We start from the raw sequence: 17,393 nt of genomic DNA on the forward strand, positions 1-17,393 counted from the left end.
GACGCCAGGCGTCGCTGCTGTCGAACCGGCAGCATATCGTTGAGTCGAACGTGTCGTGTGCCGTCGCTATCGCCACCGTGGTCGTTGTCGTCATCGTCGCCGTTTTTCATCGAGCGGATTTTCGAAAACCCTAGAAAAAGCCGAAGCTCGGTGGTTTCCCGTCGCCGATCGGGGGGTGAATATTTTTGGTAAAATTGTTTTTAACGTTTGCGTGCAGTTTCCCCCCGATCGAATCAACGCCCGAGCAACTCCCGGTCGTAGAACGGTCACGGAACGATCTAGTGGAGAAGCAAGTGCGCGAGTACACGGGGCCACGGCTACGCGTTACGGCGAACTGCAACGAGTGGGGTTTGACGAGAGTTTGTGTACGGCCATGCTCGCAACGGAAAAGCCAATGTTTCGCGAGTGCGAGCAGGAGGAAAGCTGAAGAAGGGAAGGCGAGCTAGGCAGAGAACGCAAGCGGACCGAGGGAGGGCGAGTGAGTGAGAGAGAGAGAGAGAGAGAAACCCGGAAGAGAAGAGCGTCTGGATCCTGGAGTATCGTTTACGATACGACACCGAGCCATCGGAATTGCGTTGATCCATTTGCACGAAAGATCGCCGAGAAGATTGGCCAGGGTGCGAAGCTGGACGATAACCGTAGTATGAGAGTAGAGCGGCACGCAGCGAGAAGGTAAGGTACTCGATTGATTTGTCGTCGACGTAGACGACGCCTTTTTTCCACCTAGTTGTTGTGCGATCCATCGTCGGATATATTCGTGACAAGGAAAGGAGAGGAGGGTCTGGTCGAAGAATCGGTTCGACCGATCGCGTTTCTCGCGCCTGTTCCTCGAGCTGTTCGTTCGGTTATAGTTGACGAGTTTCTTTCGAGAAGACTATCCGACGATCCATCCGATCGGTGTGCGCCGTGAACGCGATCGACGAGGGTTAGGGAAAGCTTTCTCGGAACGGTAGAGAGGGGAGGGGTTGGAAGAGGCGGTGAAGGCGGAGGAAAAGAAGGTGGTAGAGGTGGTGGTGGTGGTTCGCAGACGAGGCGAAGGAGGAGCGAGAGAAAGAGAGACGAACGAGCGAACGCGTAACTAGGTGCATCATGAATAATACGCGCAGCTCGCGAACAGGTACACGCTGGTACGATTCTGCGTTCGTGGAAGCGTGAGGGTGTAGAGAAACGTATACACCGATGTATCGCGTATATACGCGTACATATAAATATAATCGAACGCACCCAGATATCTATTTATAAGTTTAAACACAGGGCGAGAAGAAGGAGTGGTGGAAATCCGTAGCGGTGGTAGCGATGCTCGTTCGTTGCTAGATACGTGTGCGTGTCGAACGGCTGCTGGTAGTGGTGTTCTTCGCTAGCGATGCCCCACAGTGATGCTGCTACTCGTGTGCCGATGATCCTAGCGATCCTAGTGGTAGCGACAGTGTACCAGGCAACGTGATACGGAAGAGGTGGAAACCGATTTAAAAGCCCGCTTTTCGTTTTCCCGCTTCGGTGCAAACAACTATTACAACGGACTGTGCCGACCAGGGGACCAAAAAGGCGGCTGGCTTCCGATTGGATGGAAGGTTAGCGCGCGTATTAAGCGGCATTTTCGTCGCGTAACGCCAACAGAATAAAGCGAACAAACCCTCTGAGAAGAAGGAGAAGAAAAGGAAGAAGAAGAAGAAGGAAAGTAGTCGAGGAAGGAGGACGAGAGTGAAGAGTATAGGAAGCGAAGAGAGTGGAACAAGTGCTGGCGTTGAGGGATCGTGGTCGCCGCGAGTGCGTCAACGCGGATATGACGAGCGGATACGCCCGGCTCACGTGATACGCGACACAATCGCTTCACCGATATTTCCTCTGTTTCAAAAAATGTGGTAAGTCGTCGAATTTCTAACGATCGACCGCGAGATCCTCCCTCTGTTGCTCGTCGTTCGCTCTCTGCCCGACTACGTTTCCATTCCCCGTTACGGTGCATCGCCCTTTTCTTTCCAATAAAATATACGCCCGTACGTGACTCGAATCTTCTTTGAAGTTAACCAGGTAACCGGAGAACGAATCGGCTCAGATTCTGCAAACACGTGCTCTTGCGAGAATCGTGTGGTTTCGATATCGTCCTTGCGTCTTCTTCGTGTCGACGAAGCAGCTTACTCTTTCTATCGCGATAGACTATATAGTAGGGTTTATATACGGATCCGATCGAAGTTTCTCGGTTTGGACGGTGGACGTGGACGATGCGTTTGACTCGTAAACAAACAAGAAACACGCGGTTCTAGCGGATAGTTGGTCCGCGAAAGCCTAACCTTTAACAGAACCCACCAGCTTCGGATACCATTCCCTTGATCTCTCCGCTACGCGATTTCTTTTCTCGCGTTTGATCGCTCCAATTTTCGAGAACGACGTTAACGAGTCGTTAACGCGGATAGTCCGGCTAATGGAAAGTCGATAAAAAAATTTGTGAACGCTTCGTGGAATGTCTGTTATTAATTAGAAAAGCCTCGATGTTGCAACTGTCGTAAAAGTTGGATCGTTAATTCGAGTTAAAAAGGATAATACCTAAATGCCACTAAAAGGCCAACGTGTTTTTTCTTTAGTACCGGCACCCCGAGTATCACCGTCAGCCATCTCTTCCGTACGACCTTTCCGCCAAGTTGTTTTCATAGAAAATACCGAAACGAGCTTTCCTATCGATGCATCGTTCGTTTCATCCACCATCTTCCACCGACGAGTAAGAGTAAATCTTTCTTCCCAAGTATCGAGCCACGTAATCGTCCAACTTCTTTGGAAAATGCGACTTTCCTCGATCTATTAACGCAAGGGTTAAAATATGGAAAAATAAGCCTGTTAACAGGCCGAAGAAATCTCTACCGATGCGAAATATTCGTAAAACGTAGAAAGACTGTTGCGCGTAGCTTCTTCCTCGTAATCCACCATGAACTTTTGTAGCCTCGTTTCGTTCGAACAGCCTGCAAACACGTGTCGTAAAAATGCCAGCTATCTTCTTTATTACTCGACCCACGGCACACCCTCTTCCACACTGACATTTACAATAATCGATTTTCAAGCGTGTAACTTCGACCAACGTCGTTAATCCGTTCAAAGTTCACCAGAAATTAAACGTTTCCATTTCGATGGAATTTCGTCTCCGAACGACGAATCCGAAAATCCAACTGGCGCGCGTCGCTCCTCATCGATTTTTCTTCTTCTCGGATTCCCGTGACTCTGCGTTTGCGAGAAAAGTTGCTGGTCGCATACGTGTTTCGAGGTTGGACGGAAACGATCGGGTCGTTGGGCCGCGAGTCCGTCGGAGAAGACGACGCCAAGTTTCTCGGGCAAGTTGTTGTTAAGGTCGATCCGATTTGCCGCGGTTCATACTCGCGGACTAATCTCAAGGAAATTCGGGTCGATGCATAATGAGGTTCCACCTTGGATTCCCGGTCGGCATTCCAAGGCATTCCGCCAGGAACGTTGCCTTCCTTACTGAAGCGTAGATTACTCAGACGGACGTCATTGCGTTAAGAAATGAATTCCTCCTCTTCTCTCTCTCTCTCTCTCTATCTATTTATCTATCTGTTTGTCATTCGCGGTCGTTTCAAAGCAACGTGGACCAACGTTTCTTCCTTTTTCCGACGTTGAAATCCAGCGAAATCGATGTAATTGTCCGGTACGTGGATATTTACGAGATTTTACGGAGGAAATTTAATCCTCGCGAGATCAACGACACGACGCGTTTCGATGTAACTTTTAGAAAAATCACTGGGCCGTTGCAATTGGATCACGGACGTTTATTCGTATTTTTATGATTTTATGACTTTCAGCGCACGTTTCAGAGATAATGCGTAATAATCAGGACTTTCGTCCAAAGTTCGTCGACTTTCGCGAACACATCTTTCGTGGATTCGCTCGCTAACAATCGGCAGTGTCTTCACCGTTCATCCATCGGAACTTATTGTCGTAATAGCTTCGATAAAATAGTCGTTCCGAGCCGCTCTTACCAAACGATGTTATCGCGGATGTCGTGACGCGTGTAACGAGTCGGCCAACTTGCGTGACAATATTATCCTGTGGGAAACGTTGGCGCATGTTTATCTTTCCCTGGGGTTGATGGTTCTGAATATTAGAGGCTGCTGAATGACGTAAGTACTTACATCATCAGGGACGCAAAGTCACGTACTAGGAAGAAGGTTCTCTTCGCGGACAACAAACTGATTATCCTGAAGATGTCGTTCGAACGGAAGGAATCGTAGACGAGACGAACGCGTACGAACGATCGTCGTTTGTCTTACAAGTTGCGTGAAACGCAAGGTTTTGATCGTAAAGCGAACGCGGTCAGAGTAAATTGCAACGAATTCTCCGATGCTAAAATGCCAAACCACCTACGGACGTACCGCTGGAGTTGCGTTCTGTTCTCAATCACGCGACTGTCTCCATCTTAAGCGATAATCTTTGTCGCGATCCGACGCAACGTTAAAATAATAACGAGCGTGTTAAAGCGTAGATCCACTTTGCTTTCCTCGATGCAAACTTCCGTACTCTTAGAAGGAACGGTTAACGAGGTGAAATCGAGGAACGTTCACCACGGATGGGATCAAATGGGATGCGAAGCGCGTAATAGCTGGCGTATCTTTCCATCGATGAATTTCTAATTGCGCCACTTTCGATTCTGACGCGAACAGTTCGATCGATCTGCCACACGTCAGAGATATTCGTCTTGCCGATAAGACCGCGGGTTCGGATTTCGAAAATGATCGCTGTAAATACGAGGTGTCCTCGTTTCCTCCCTAAAATTCTTCCTCTCCTCTCTAAGAGTAACGTCTCTTATCGTCAGCCTTCGACGAAAATAAAATCTGCTCGTTCGAACGCTTCGACGTGGGTTCGGATCGCAGCGGCGAAGTCAGCTTCTTTCCTGTGCCCGGAACTCGGAGCGTTTGCCCAGGTACAGGCTCTTGGTTCGAGTCGAACGAAGCCGATTCGAGCGGATCGTTTGCCATTTCGTCGAGAAACTTCGCGCTTTGATGTTACCGGTGCCACGAATCCGATCCTTTTGTCGCCAAAGACAGCGTACGTCGAACAAACTGGAAAATTCTTCAACGGCGCTTCCCTGTCGCGCGCGAAACACGAGGAACATCTAGTAATTGCACACGACACCGAGAAACAAGGCGCTTTCGTAGGAGACAGAGCGTGGAGCGTGTGCCTCGAAGTAGCGCCATTAGAACATAATTCACGGAGACGCGGCAGCTCGTCGACTGGCTATTGTATGTCGCTGAAACGTCGATCGTGTCAGCTTTGACGCACGGAGAATCGCGCTATGACGCGCGTAGCATTCGTCGCTTTTCTGTTTGCGTTGGTGGGTTAGATACGAACCGGTGACAAGTTGTTCCACAGCGAAGGTTTTCCACGGCCGGCGAAGCTTAACGCACCATAAATAAATCTGGATCTTGTTTTGCGAGGCGAACAGGAATAGCGAGCGGAATAGAGATAAATAATGCTGGTTGAACGTACACACGCGGCACAAGAAATAGAAGATGGTCGGGTGGATGGGGAAAGCGGAGGAAAACGAGAAACCTTGAAAAGATACTCCGATCCATTATTAGGAGAGTGGCGCCAGCGAACAGGAGGGAAGAACGTCGTCCTACGGTTTTACGAGGACGGTGCAGTTCGGCGAAGAGCGTCTGATCCTGGCGACGAAAAACAAAAGCTCGGTTCGGGCGTGTTCGCTCGATATTCAGGCTAATGATATTCGGTATCGTCGGAACTAGAGTCACGCGAGCTAAACAGGCCGAGGTATAGAGAGACCGACTTTGATTTTCTTCGAAACGCCACCAGTCACCGTCGTCGCCACCCTTACTTTGTCATTTCCCTAATGAAAGTTGCGCCACGCCGTTAAGAAACTTTATTAACGCGCCGCAGATTCCGGAACGCGTCTTCGTTTCCATTTCATTCGCAGCTCGCTCTCGCGTTTCTTTCTTTCGACATTCTCTGTCACTTTCGATCAACCATATTTTTTTTCCATATTTATTCCTCTCGAGAATGGTTACCTGTGTTCCAGCGTCGTCAAGTTTACGATAACGCGGAAGCATCAAGACGAAAGTAGCACGATTTTTACTATACAGCGACGTGCCTAGATTAATCGTCGTTCGTTGCACTTTGGTATCGTATATCGTTGGTCTAATACGTTTGTATACGTAGCACCGTCGTACAAATTAATCAAAGTCGCGTTACGTCGCACCAAGGCGGAAGATTTTCCTTCGCATGTACGTTGTATGTATATGCAAAGTTGCAGACAATCGTCGAGTTTCTTTACGTAAAAGAGACGGCGAGTAAATTCGATCCTGAGATTCGTAAAACTTTGATGCACGGTAAAAAGGAAATAAAGAAGAAGGAGGCGAACGTAGTAGAATTTGGTCGGATCGCGTTATGCAAGAGTAACAGCAACGAGAAATAAGATAAAAAATTGTCCATCTTTTGTGATTTTCTTTTGTAAACGTAAATCCGTTGATACAGTCTGCTAAGCGGCGATAAGGAGATTCGGGGTAATGCCGTGGCATACAACGATACGACGTTCTTTGCCGGTGCAGGATTAGCGCGATGACGTTCGAATTGCAATTGCATCGGGTTTCCGTTTCGCTACGCTTCCGCCGACGGATTGCCTCAGCAGCAAGGAAATATCGTTTCCTTTTCTGTCTGGATAGTTTGTTACCGTTGAAACGTTCCAAGTTTCGTTTTAACGATATCGATCTGTTCTAATCCAATCCCGATCCATAGACGGCCACGATTCTCACCTTTTTGTCATTTTTTATTCAACTCGATGACGAGTAATTATCAGATTGCGGATTTTTGTCCGTTTATGAACAATTTTAACCCTTTGCACTCCTATATCGAGTGTGAATCGACATCAGTTTTTATCTCAACGGTTCCTTTATCGAGTCTCAGCTTTTTTTGCGAAACGTGCGAAAGAAAAGCAGTATTGCATCCTGGAAATTGTTTCAAGGTATATCATACACTTAAAAGTTACAAAATAAAACTAGTTGTTGAGAATTGTGCATCTTAATCGCCGAAATAAAGGTAAAGGAACATTAAGGTTACGCTTAGAATTCATATGAAAATAGTCTTAGATTTCTTTAAGAAACGATTTCGAGGATCTTCGTCGATACACTTTTGCACGCGTCTCAGCATTCTGTCTCGCCATTTTCTATATCACAGTGCCAACGAAACAGTTACATTCATTCGTTTTTCGAATCTCAGCATTTTTTGCGAAACGTGCGAAAAAAAAACAGCATTGCATCCTGGAAATTGTTTCAAGGTATATCATACACTTAAAAGTTACAAAATAAAACTAGTTGTTGAGAATTGTGCATCTTAATCGCCGAAATAAAGGTAAAGGAACATTAAGGTTGCGCTTAGAATTCATATGAAAATAGTCTTAGATTTCTTTAAGAAACGATTTCCAGGATCTTCGTCGATATACTTTTGCACGCGTCTCAGCACTCTGTCTCGCCATTTTCCATATCACACTGCCACCGAAACAGTTACATTCATCCGATTTTCGAATCTTAGCATTTTTTGCGAAACGTGCGAAAGAAAAGCAGCATTGCATCCTGGAAATTGTTTCAAGGTATATCATACACTTAAAAGTTACAAAATAAAACTAGTTGTTGAGAATTGTGCATCTTGATCGCCGAAATAAAAGTAAAGGAACATCAAGGTTGCGCTTAGAATTCATATGAAAATAGTTTTAGATTTATTTAATGAACGATTTCCAGGATCTTCGTCGATATACTTTTGCACGCGTCTCAGCGCTCTGTCTCTCCATCTTCCATATCACAGTGCCAACGAAACAGTTACATTCATCCGTTTTTCGAATCTTAGCATTTTTTGCGAAACGTGCGAAAGAAAAACAGCATCCTGGAAATTGTTTCAAGGTATATCATACACTTAAAAGTTATAAAATACAACGATAGTGTGAATAAAATTGGTTGTTGGGAATTGTGCATCCTAATCGCCGAAATAAAGGTAAAGGAACACTAAGGTTACGCTTAGAATTCATATGAAAATAGTTTTAGATTTATTTAAGAAACGATTTCCAGGATCTTCGTCGATACACTTTTGCACGCGTCTCAGCGCTCTGTCTTGCCATCTTCCATATCACAGTGCCAACGGAACAGTTACATTCGTCCGTTTTTCGAGAAACCGCGCACGCACATACTTCCACACACTCATACTCACATACGCGTGTCACTACTACGCGGCCAATGTAGTTTAGCACACACGATTATACATATCTCGATACTGGTATTTAAGCGAATCTGTTTCTTCCTTTATTTTTTTAAATTGTCTTATCTTTTAGTCAAAGTAAATTTCAAATAAAACGCTCGAAAGCTACTGGTAACGAAATTGAAATAAAATTCAGAGTGCAAGGGTTAAGACGCGAAAGAGGCATACGACGCGCGTGACGCGTAAAAATACGTCGAGCGTTGGAAGCAACGGTACTCGTTGTAACAGCAGCGGTATACGAGACAATTTTTCCACTTGTGTCTGTAAAGATACGAATTTTGAAAAATATACACGCTCTGGTAATTTGAATAAACCGGCAAATATCAGTTCAGAGTCTATCAAAATCGAAGCAGTTTGTGAAGTGCGCTGTAAATTCATGGTCAACCAATATTCGTAGTAACGAACGTTTGCGCTTTTCAATATGAAATTTACATTGTTCCTTCTCTTCTGATAAACGCGATTTCATCGTTAGACCTACTTCGAAACTCTTCGACCGGTAAAATTTGACAGTTTCGACGTACGATTCGCTTTTGATGGTCGAAGAAAACACGACCATCTATCTCCGCGAGAATAAACGCCAGGGCGAATAACGGAAGAGAGCGATCGTATATCGAGTTCCGGCATGAAAGAGCCGAGAGTTAAAAGGAATATAAATTATAGTTGAAATAATACGAATAATACGTACTTCTTAAACTCGGCCGATTAGAAATTCCAACTCCGTCCTTCAAGTTGCATCGCTTGGAATTCTTTCCTCTCGACTTTTACATTTTAATACGTTCGACGCGAGCCCGAGTCAACGCGGTACACTTTCGTATCTTCGATATCCATCGGCTTATTTTCATCAATTTTAAAACGTACGAGCCAAGTACGAGCGGAGCAATTTCCTACTTTCGAAACTAGTACACTTTCGTAGACGAAATTTCTCGCGCGATCAGATTTAATATTCAAATATCGTTCGTCTTAATAGCTGTATCTTCGACCTCCGTGAAATCTCGCCGGTTTTCCCCTTATTTCGAAATGATCCGCATCTTCGAATCTAACAGGTTGTTCTCGTTTTCGATTACGTCGTATTGAAATTCTCCTAGCCGATCACACGGACCGGCGTTAAAATCAGAAAATCGAAACAAATATCGCGTTTGCCTTCTGCGATTTATGATTTTAACTAGGAACTTGGGCGCACGAATATCGAGCGTTTCGCCTGAGCCGCAAGGGCATCATCCACTTGATGCGGAGGAACGGAAGATAGATGGCGAGTCATCGATGTATTACAAGTGTCTCTTGCAGGGTAGAAACGTCAATTCTGCAGATTCGCTGTTTGGATATCATCCGGAATGTTCTTGGCTGTTCGTCATCCAGAGTGTCAACTATTTTTAAAGCCCTGTTTCTTTTTTCTTCTTCACCGCGGCAGCGAGACCTCGCGAAAGGACGAAAGTTCGCCATGAATCGAGGGAACGTAAAATTCGAGTTAACGCTATTTCGAACGGAAGACAGGAGAAGTTCGACGATCTCGATGGCTGCCCGGACATGTGTCTAGGAGTAAAAATATCTCGAGTACGATTTTGAGAAGAAGCTGGGATCGCGGGATGAGCGGGATACGCTAGCCAAATGCTCCATCTTGAGTACTTGCGACGTTATTCTCATTTCACTCGTGTAAGGTGCGATCTATCAGAGTCGAGCAATTTTTAGTTTTGTGGCAGTTAGGTTGTTTACGACCGCCAGACGAAACGCACGTCGATAACGTTAGAAATATCGAGAAAAATTTGCATGGAAATAGCGATAGTATTTTGACGACGTTATTACGCGCTGAGCGAATAAATTTCCATCCAGTTTGTTTCAGAGTCGCGTCCGTTGTATCTCATTAGCAAATTGGTCGATTTAATAGAAATCAAACGAACCGTGTTCGCGTACCTTACGATTGATATTCCGCCAATTAAAGAGCTTCTGGGAAAACGCGTCCATAAGACAAAATTGCGACGAACCTTTTAATTCTAGTTGTCTAACATCGCGTACTCCGATCGATAATTACAGCGAAATAAACGACAGTTTCGTAATACGTAATTTAGCTATTTGATCAAACGAATACACATCTGGCATCTATACATCGTGCACGTAAAATTGGGCAGTTTGCACGTGTCGCGAATTTAGGTCCACGCTGTTTACTTGCCATTGACCATAGGTCCTTTTTCAAGTAGATCCTCAATTAGCATATTTCTCTCTCTCTCTCTCTGTTCGGAGTACTTGGAGTCCTAACCGAGTTCATTGACGACTACGTGAAATGCGATTCGATCGTTCTCCTTTCTAGATTGATTGCACCGGTATATCGTGTATTATATCTCGAATAGTTCGCAGAAGACGAGGACGAAGAAACAAAAGGGACGAGTGACACAGAATGGGAGTTACATATTTCACGAACAATCGGCCTTCTTTCACGAAAGTCGAGGGACGACTTTGCGATGCTGAAATATTGATATCAGGCCGGAAAACTCGGCTCCAGTTAACGGACAATAGAATCACGTAGGACGCATTGCACCGGAATCGATGCTCCTCCGTGTTTTTCCTTTCTCATCCGTGTGTCTCCTTTCTGTTCCTCTTCCATAAATACCCTTTTCAACTTTTTCCTCGTTTTTCCCTCGCGCGTCATTCCTCCCATCTTCTCCTCAAAGAAGACCAATCTTTTCCAGCGGCACGTTTTCTACGATGCACGATGTTTTTATTTTTTTTCCTCTAGCCCTTGCTGCCAAAATCCGTTTCGACGAGTTACGTAAACAATCTGTCCAAAACTGCGATCGTTCGTAACGCGAAACGCGTCGTTGAAATGGCACACGTGGCACTTTGGAAAACATGAAGCGAGCCAACGTCGTGACACACGATCGTATCGGCTCGTTCTTTTTCAAAATCGGTCTCCCGTTCAAGGAAAATCGACATCTATCGAGCCAAAAATATATTCATCGAGAGACTGTAATCAGTCGAATCCATCGTCTCGCGTTCAGAATTCTTGTATCGCTGCAACAACGTATTCCCATTCTGTGAAGATTTTAAGAAGCCTTGTGCGTTAAATACTCTGCACGATTCTCTCGTACCATCGTGTCCTTTAGAATACAAAGACCACAGGGTAGCAATACGACAAGCGCAGTTTTCTCGATTCTTTGATTTTGTATTTATTTAATAGTCAGATTGCCCTTCGATACAACGCGGTTAGAAACAGCGAATAAAGTTTCGTAAGAAAATGAATAGCATACCTAGCGTCTAGTATCGGAGAGCATAAATAACGCGGATATTTAAGTATTTCCATTTAAATGACGCATCCTGCATAAGTATGTGATAACATATAGAACAGTTGCAGTTAAACAGCGGCTGTTTTTCCACTTTCTAGGAACTAGAACAGAATCAGGGAGTTCTTAGAATCGACATTCATCAACATTAACTTGTGCAAATTACATTCGTAGAATTCTCGATCCGGTCCATGTACAATAATACCAAGCCGGAACCTGTTAACACATTGTTGAGTGGCAATTTTACTGAGAATTTATCTCGTATCACCGACTATTATTTCTCTTAAGGTTATCGGATGTACGTGAATAGAAAATATATATTTTGAATATTAAAGTATAAGTAGAAAGTTTGGAATAAATACGAGCGAAAATACGATATGACTGAAAAACCCTGAAGTCAACGTTGCATGTGTACCGTTTATGGTTTGCCTTCGACGCAGTCTTTCGTCTATGCGCTGTCGATGGCCGAAGGTGCTTGAGAAAAACTAAAGACCAGATGTAGAGTTTTCTTAGAAGTGGCGACCACTTCAACAATTTCGTAATTGCACGTGGAAGTAAAACGATATAAATAAATTTTAATAAATGTTATTTCTCATTTAAACTTTTAATATTTCTTTCCCGTACGATAAACAGTGTAACGATAATGGTACACGGCAGCTTTTGCAAATATATCTAGTTTCGCTGCGTTTCCCTTTTGAACAGCATACCCAAATTCTTTTTTTTTTTTTTTTTTTATAACGTTTATTGTCCAAGAAGATGAGTATTACATGTGTATGTTATTCACAATAAACAATGAATTTCGGTTGTAGGGTGGATTAGGCAAAAGTACCGATACGCGTCGGTACGACGTAGCCATGGTCTAATATGTGTCGTGGGTTTTAGGTTTTTGCGTTTATTTTTTTGTTTTTTTGGGTTTAAGTCGCATTGGTGCGTGATTTTTGTGTATTCTTGTGTGTGTTGTATTTTGTCCTGAAACTTGGCCGCAAAACAGGACTCCTCGGTGTATTACTTTTATGCGTTGTGGGATTTTGGGGGGGGGGATGAGTGGGAAGGGGAGGGGGAGCATACCCAAATTCGTTTCTCTGCCAGTGACTATTTTTTCCAAGTCGTAGCCTCTTGGTTGTCCGGAAAGTCTGAAAGGCGTATCGTTACGAGGAGTCGTTCTAGAAATTCGAGAGTCAGGTGCAATGCCGCATTTTTTGGAATCCACAGTTATCCATTGCCTCGCTACTTCCGTAGAAATTTCTCGTATCTCGTTTTATTTTCTGGCAGATAGGCACGGTACATTTTATACGCATCGAACAAAAGCTGCAGTTTATCAGAAAAAGTGCTAATTTTTTGGACCACTTTAAAGTTAAACGACGCTGATGCGAAAGGAAAGCGTATCACGAATTTTCTCGTGGCCATAAAAACACGTTTGGCTATGAAAACACGAGTTAACTCGTAACGGGCCAACAATGTGTTAATACCAACGAATAAGCAAATAAACAAATGGAAGATTAGCGACAAAAGCTTGGCAGCGTGTCTTTTCTTCGGAGCGATGCTTTCCACCTTCTTTCGTGATTATCGATTTCTATATCGTTAACCTATAAAATTGTAATTAATGGAAGCCAAATGAGCTCGGCCGCGCGAATCCTTGTTAGTACCAGTTGGCAATTAGTTTCTCCATTAATGTAAACATCAATCAAGCTAGGTGCTTAACCGATACGATCGATTCTCCATTACTAGATTATTGGCACCGGTCTTGATCGTAAAGTATCACCTCGGACGAGGCTGATTAAATATCCAAGTACCTCCACGTCGCACCTACTTTTACGCTTATTTCCATTAGGTAGCCCATATAGCAAGGTTCGCGCGAAAAAGAAAAGGTTGATAACGCCTATTATTACGGCGATATCGATTTCTTCCCTATTTATCACGCGTAGGTTGACTCTATGGCGTCACGTTAGGGTGTCGCGATGTTTTTAACGAATAATTTATAATTATAAATATATATCATTCACGGAGCGAAACGACTAAACTCTGGCAAACTTTTACTTTCGTTAATTTGGAAAATAACTATCGCGTAATAAATCGCATCGTTAGACGGTCCCATGTTCCAGCGTCGACGTTTCGACGGCGGCAGATTTCGGTGTAAATCAATCGCCGACGCTTCTCGCTCAGTGCGTTATCGTGCAAAATTACGACGCGCCTTTTCAGAAAATTCTACCGAATTCTTCATCGCACTATCTCGATTCGCTTTGCGTTCGTTTGTTTCCCATCGTGCCATACAGTCGCAGCAATCGCGACTATAATCTACGTTTAGCGAGCATTCGCTTTCGCTCGTACGGATCGTTGCACTTGCAAATCGACGCTCTTCCCGGTCTATCTGGAAATCGTTTTCCTTCCATACAACACTGTCAAATGTCTGTCAAATGATCATTCGTCTCGCGCGTAAGTGCCGATTAAATTAAAAAAAAAAGAAAGAAGTTGATGTTACGTAAACGGCTGTCTACAGGTAGCAGATGGAGATCACGTTTACGCGACAGCGACTGTCAAAGCGTTATATAGGATATCTTTTAATCAATGGAGAGCAATGTAACTCACGACGCTGCCTTTTATACGTACGATATATTATATCCGTGACAAAACGATCCGGCCGTATCAGCGACGAGTGGAAGCAAGGAAGCAAGAGCGCCATTTGAGAGGGACATTCACCGAGAGAAAAGGGCTGAAATCTGTCGAACGAAAAGGGATCGCTGGGAGGTCGGAGAGAAGCGCATGCCAGGAGGTAAACGGGTAAGCGGCCCAGCTTGCCCGATGCTTCCGTGGCAGCAAAGTGGCGAACTAAATTTAACTCGTTAGCACCAGTCGGCCACTATCTTACGAACGAGCGTGTCTTCATATCCGTTCGACACGAGGGAACTTTGTTAGCGCCGACCGATATTCGATCGAAAGGCTACAAAGAACAGCAAAGACATAAGATTCTTCCGTTGCTGTATTTTGGGATGCATCCCACCGAACCTATCTTCTCGTTGCGAAACGTTCGACGCCGAGCAAACGATCGACGGGAATTTTACGCTTCGACGTTCCACGTTGAACATCTGACGACGTTTTCGCGGTTTCGATCGGTGTTTTTAATAGCGCGTTGCACCTTGTACCGACACGACGTTTCGTGGATACCGCGCTGCGCTTCTTCGGCGCAGATCCGAGACCGTATGCGATTCACAATTGCCAATGTATCGTTAAAAGTAGAATCGAAAGCCGGAAAACTATAAACTGGAAAGCTCGAAGAAACGAAGGTCTGGCTGGAAAGAGCGAACGTTCACGAGACGTGGTTACAAAGTGCAACGCGTGATTAGAAACTCGATGGAAACCCGGGAAACCATAGATACATGTGATCGATTGATAGAAACGTTCGTTTCGTCAGGCGCCCCGAACCACCGATCATTCGCCTCTTTAATTTCTCGACAATTACCGCCTCTGAATAGATGCTAATATCTTTTCTCGCAAACTCGTTATCCGATAAATTTCATTAAGCTGTCCCTTCCTAACGAACGAACAATTCGTTGACATCAAGTTTTTCGATGGTCAAACGAGTTATACTCGCTGCTTTCATTAATTATCCGATAACCTACATACGATCGTACGAATATTCGATATACGTACATCGTGCTGCTGTTCGATCGTGGAACGTGCATAATGGAATACGCGAATGGAAAACCGAAAATTGCGCGTCGTAGTTGCAGAGAAACTGTCGAGTCATCTCGATGAAGGGAGGGAAATTCGATTTCTGGAAGAAACGATCTTCCACTCGCTTCCTCTCGTAAATAGTTTCGCGATTTCGCGCCTTCCAAACGAAGATTTATTTTAACGCGAATAGATACGAGTCGTACGTTCTAATTTTCTAGCTTACAACTTTGTAAAAATCTTACGTCGCGTAGAACGATCGAACGATCGGCAATTGGTCAAATTTATTTCCAGAGTTTCGTCTTTCTCGGCAACGGATTTGTCTTCGTTACGAGAGACAGCTTATTAGTAATCGGTAACTCGCGACTCGTAAACTACGATAATATTAAAATCTATTATTATTAAATAAAATATTAACGTTAAACGATATTAAAATTGTTGAAAATTATCGAAAAGTACCGTAACGTTTGCACGCGACCGATCGATAACGAGACTCGAAATTTACGATCGATTAAACGCACGTAAGGCACACGCTACACATGCTCGTGGCGGCACTACGAACGACTATAAACGTACGCACGTAGCGTTAGTTTAAAGGGAGCAGTGGATCAGTCGGGGCAAACGATTTCAGACAAGTTCACGCGACGAGATTGAAACAAGCACGCGCACGAGAAACTCGCTCGTAGGTAGAGCTTTCTAGTATTTAGGCTCACTAAATATAGCGCGCGCGAGTCCATTATAAATCCCAGACTCCCGGACTTGCCGAAACCCAACCGTTTCTCGTCCCATGGCTTTTATCGCCGAAACGTTCCATTTTTTACCCGATCGATGTCATCGGAAACGCGAATTTGCGCGTTGGCGAGCTCGGTGTCTCCGTCCGATCGCATCTGCGTTGTCCGTTTCGAGAGAAGATTGGTCGCGGAAATCGAGTACCGTTGACCGATAAACTTAAAACTTTTCATTTTCATACTTTTGGTCTTCTCGTATTACCAACGTCGTCGTCGTATATTTTGCTGAGTCAAAAAAGGTATTTATGTAACGCAATACGAATAGGCGTCCTAAATGCATAGTCGATGCGTCAGACCAAAGACGATCTCGCTAGATCAATCGACAGCGAATACTTGACTCTTCGAACGTTATTTACGCGAGTACACGCTCGTGTTAAATATCTCGTAACTCGCGTGTCCATTTTCCGATTCGTTTGAAACTTTATCAACGTAATTACGACGATCGCATGCAAATGTTCTGTACAATGCGCACGATATATCGTATGGTGCGACGCTTGTACAGTGAATTTTGAAATATTTTTCCAAATTATCGTTCGAATATTTTCTGCTTATTACCCGTCGTGCAATTAATTACGTCGCTCGATCGAGAGCTTATTTTCGAGCGGCGAGAAATCTCTTCTCCATTGTTACGATTTAACCCATTTTAGCGCAGCTGTTTTTCAGAGAATCGCCCGTGTAACGTGGAAATGCTAACGCAAAACGGCAATTCTCGTTCCGCCGGAGAAGAAAGACCGATGTCAGGCTTGAACCCGAACACAAAGAAGAGAACAACGAACGGCTTTTACGCTCGATCCCTTTTCCGTCATCCCATAACTCGTTGGCGAAAGCCTGGCAACGTCAAATCGCCCCATCCACGAACACAGCCTCGAACGTTAACGAGGCGCGAGACAGGCAGCAAAACTACTTCGTCTTACGCTCGTAAATATTTATCGCGTCCGCTGCGAACTCTCGAGGAACAGTCTATACAGCCATCGCCACTTTTTCTCATTTTTGCGAATATCTCGATCAATCCAATGGCAGACGGATGATACCTACGAGACGATCATGTGATATGATCATCGCGTATAGCGTTCTCTTCTTTCGAACGCGAACGCCGTGCAGATTTGCCAACAGTTCTGTTCGTAAATCAAAGTGGAAAGGTGTTTCTCGAGGAACAATCTATACAGCTACCGCGACTTTTTCCCATTTTCGCGAATATCTCGATCAATCCAATGGCAGACGGATGATACCTACGAGACGATCATGTGATATGATCATCGCGTATAGCGTTCGCTGCTTTCGAACGCGAACGCCGTGCAGATTTGCCAACAGTTCTGTTCGAGCTACAAAGTAGAAAGGTGTTTCTCGAGGAACAATCTATACAGTTACCGCGACTTCTTCCCATTTTCGCGAATATCTCGATCAA

General features: G+C 44.5%; 1 protein-coding gene across 18 annotated transcripts in view; it reads left to right on the forward strand.

The window, feature by feature from the left end:
• The window catches only part of LOC132908261 (muscle calcium channel subunit alpha-1), a 75,123-nt gene continuing 57,730 nt past the window's right edge, over positions 1 to 17,393 (forward strand). For 16 of the 18 annotated variants that reach the window (XR_009658339.1, XM_060962111.1, XM_060962112.1 and 13 more), the window contains exon 1: positions 1 to 672. The gene's annotated coding sequence lies outside the window, so the exon portion shown is untranslated. Of the gene's footprint in view, positions 673 to 1,712; positions 1,863 to 17,393 lie in introns of those variants that run through there. The other 2 variants (XM_060962115.1, XM_060962100.1) reach the window with 2 other exon arrangements.

Source organism: Bombus pascuorum, chromosome 6 (genome assembly GCF_905332965.1).
Source record: "Bombus pascuorum chromosome 6, iyBomPasc1.1, whole genome shotgun sequence".
Classification (NCBI taxonomy): domain Eukaryota; kingdom Metazoa; phylum Arthropoda; class Insecta; order Hymenoptera; family Apidae; genus Bombus; species Bombus pascuorum.